A 4,053-nucleotide genomic window follows, 5' to 3' on the forward strand; every position below is an offset into this window, starting at 1 on the left:
TTACTTTATAAGCCCTTTATGTGGTGTCGCTGAGACGCCCGACTGTGGCATTGCTTGTTATTTATTTACTTTATAAGCCCTTTATGTGGTGTCGCTGAGACGCCCGACTGTGGCATTGCTTGTTATTTATTTACTTTATAAGCCCTTTATGTGGTGTCGCTGAGACGCCCGACTGTGGCATTGCTTGTTATTTATTTACTTTATAAGCCCTTTATGTGGTGTCGCACAGACGCCCGACTGCGGCATTTTATTCCCACTCCATTATTGCTTATTCATGTTGCATATAAATAACCTGCTTGCTTGCATAAAAGATGCTTTATTTATGACTGACGATGTGATTCATAGAATATTTTAGTGCATGCTTATCAATTATATTATTCCAGTGTTCATAATGTTTGCGAGTACATTCAAAGTACTCACTGGCTTGTCCCTGGCTATTGTCTTGGCCAGATTTCTGCATGGAGAGGAGCGTTGCGATGACAGCCCCAGAAACTAAGCAACGGTGATAGTAGCCCCGCGAAGATAGGAGTTGTCCTGGTCAGCTGTTCCTGTGGGAAATGGAGTCCCATAGACACTGATGACTCACAAACCGCTTCCGCCATCGACCACTAGAAACCAATTGTTGTACTCACAGGCCCGAATGGTCTTGTACTACATATTTTGTATTTTGCTTGGAATTTCTGTGTCAAGTTGGTGCCTCATCAGCTAACAGTAATCCTGGGGCTGGTGAGCACAACGGCCATTTTCTGGAAATTAATACCCGGAAAACCGGTCGTGACATCATAGCCCACCCCTAGGGTCAGCGCTACGCACGGCCGCCAACACATATCCTATAAACACTAGAAACTAGTTGCAACTCCTAGACAGAGGACGAGAGGGGTCAGTAAGTCGAGCGGGGTCATATTTCAGGGCCCAATGTGTGGTAGTAGCTATTTCATGGATCACAAACACATAACTCAGTTCCTAAGAATGGTTTCAATGAGACAACCCACCATGTACTCCTACATGGCCTCTCACCGCTACCTTTACCAAATCGTGTTCACACACTTAGCTCACACACAGTAGGACATGTTCACAACTTTCCAATTCATCCCCGATGAATCAGACCTGACACAACTCTAAGCAATAGCAGGCATGACAAGCAAACATGAATGAGTAGGCACATTAGGGCTCAAACAACTCCTACTCATGCTAGTGGGTTTCATCTATTTACTGTGGCAATGACAGGTCATGCAAAGGAAAGGGGTTCAACTACCGCAGCATGTAACAGTTGAATCGTTGTTGTCCTAATGCAGTAAAAGAGAGCAGGAGCGAGAGAGTGGGTTTGTATCGGAATGAACAAGGGGGTTTTGCTTGCCTAGCACTTCTGAAGATAGTATAGTTCTTCATCGGTGTCATCGAATTCATAGCTGGATCAACGTGTACTGAGGGGGGACAAACACCAGCAACTGAGAAAGAACACAATCAACACATGACAATATGCAACAATATGATGCATGATATGACATGGCAATATGAATGTGTTTTGGGCTAATGCAAGCTAGAACATATTGAAGTGAGTCCATTTGAACCAAAGAATCAAATGCAAACCAAATTTATGAAGTCATATTAGTGCATTAACTTGTTTCACCTAAACAGCAAGGTTAAAGTGTTCTAACATGCATGAAACTAGTATAGATGGAAAGATTTGATTTTTCCGATCATTTTTCATATATAATTTATCTTATTTGGAGTTATAGATAATTTTCTATGATTTTTAGAAGTTTTGGGCATTTTCTGGTATTTCCTGAATAAACTTAAATCTAGAATATGAGTTATTGCGTCAGCACTGCGTCATTGTGATGTCAGCTGGTCAACTGGGTGCCTCCAGGTCAAACCTGACCAGTAGGGCCCACTGGTCAGTAGTTAGTTAACTAACTAGAGTTAGTTAGTGTTAAACTAATGCTAATCCTAGATTAGTTAGTGGCCTGGGGCCCACACATCAGTAATACAGAAACTAATCCCCTGTTCACTATGGCTTTGACCCGCTGTGGGGCCCGCTGTCAGCGTCTAATGGTGGTCCAGCTGGCGGGGTTAGTGCTAATGGCGAGGCCACGTCAGCACTCGCCGGAGCATGGCCGGGGGCGACCAAAACAACGGCGGCGCGGCTCGGATTTGAGCTTCGGGTGGTGGTCTGGCACGCTGAGCGCACCGAGGAGGATCTCTTGCTCGTCCGCATCCAATGGACTGGACGGGAGGCCGCAGGGTGGCCGAAAGCAGCGCATGCGTTGAGGTTAGCGGCAGCCGGAGCTACGGGATCGACGGGTTCGGCACTACGGTGATCTATAGGAGGAGTTGGTGAGTTCTACAACTTCCTGGGAAGGCTCTAAGCACATTGGTGTGCTCATACGTGAGCTGCAATGACTATGGCCACGACTGCGCCATTGCCGGCGGCGAGTAGCTCACGGCTCCGGTGGCTAGGCTAGTTAGGGGAAGAGATTCACTGCGGGGAGAGAGGGGTTCGGTAGAGGAGCTCATGGCGGGGGCGTCGGTGATCTCAACGTGCTCGGGGATGGCCTGGTGATGACGAATCGGGTGATTAATGCTAACTAGGTGGCCACGTCGACAGTCGCCGGAGTCTCGCTGGCGGTGACCTCGAACCGCGGCGGAGTTCGCTCGGAACTCGCCAGAGTCGACGGATCGACGCGCCAGGGGCACCAGAGGATAGCCCGTGCCTGTGCGCATCTAGGGATACCAATGGGAGGTGCGGGGGTGGACGGAGCTCGCCGGAAGTGAGCTCGCAGCGGCGCCGGAGTTCAGGTGTGCACGGGGTTACGGCTATAGTGCAGGGCAGGCCTAACGGGCGGGTGATTTGAGCTCCTGGAGACTCCCTGAGTGCGTTGACGTGCTCGGAGGCGAGCTTGCGCGGCCATAGCCGCGGTGGCGGCATGGCCAGCGGCGAGGAGCTATCGGCTCCGGTGAAACTAGGGCTACACGGTGCAAAAGAGGCGGGGAAGAGAGGGGTTCGGAGCGGGAGCTCACAGCGATGCCGAAGAGGAGGTCAGCGAGCCCGGGGAGGTCCTGGCGGCGCTGAATTGACCGGAGGTGAGCTTGGGTGCCCGAGGTTGAAGACGAGGCAAAAACATAGCTGCAGTGCTCCCGCGGTCGAATGGACTTGTGTAGATGATGAAGGAGACGACGCCGGTACTTCTGGATGCTTCGGCAAGGCGAGGGGTGGACGGTGGCCACGGTGGTTCTCGTCGGCGGCGGCGGGCGCTTATGATGAGGAGAACAGAGGAGGGGAAGAGCATTCGAGGGAGATAGAGGGAGAGCCAGACGGCTCTGGGGATCGTGTGGCGTCATCCGGACGCGTCGAGGAGGAGCCAGGCAGGCAGGGAGGGAGGTGGTGTGTAACGCCCCGAGACCGATGTGCCAGGTGTCTTCCAGTTATTTGTTGTTGTTGCCTTGTCATTGCTTGCGTGTCATGCATTGCATATCATGTCATCATGTGCATTTCATTTGCATACATGTTCGTCTCATGCATCCGAGCATTTTCCCCGTTGTTCGTTTTGCAATCCGGCGCTCCTATGTCACCCGCTGTCCCTTTCTACCACTTTTCACGTGCGGGGGTTAAACCTTTCCGGATTGGACCGAGACTTGCTAAGCGGCCTTGGTTTACTACCGGCAGACCGCCTGTCAAGTTTCGTACCATTTGGACTTCGTTTGATGCTCCAACGGTTAACCGAGGGACCGAAAAGGCCTCGTGTGTGTTGCAGCCCAACACCCTTCCAATTTGGCCCAAAACCCTCCAAAACCCTCTCCATCATCTCGGTCGTTCGATCACGATCGCGTGGCCGAAAACCGCACCTCATTTGGACTCTCCTAGCTCCCTCTACCTATAAATATCTGCAACCCTTCCAAATTCGCGGTCAAACCCTAATTCTCTTCCCCTCTCGCCCGCCGGACATATCCGTCCCGGATGGACAAAAATCGCGCCGCCCGCCGCAGCCATTCCGCGCCCGCCACGTCAGCGATCGCCGCCGTCCCACCGCATGGCCCACGGAGCCCAGATCG

Source organism: Triticum dicoccoides, chromosome 4A (genome assembly GCF_002162155.2).
Source record: "Triticum dicoccoides isolate Atlit2015 ecotype Zavitan chromosome 4A, WEW_v2.0, whole genome shotgun sequence".
Classification (NCBI taxonomy): Eukaryota; Viridiplantae; Streptophyta; class Magnoliopsida; order Poales; family Poaceae; genus Triticum; species Triticum dicoccoides.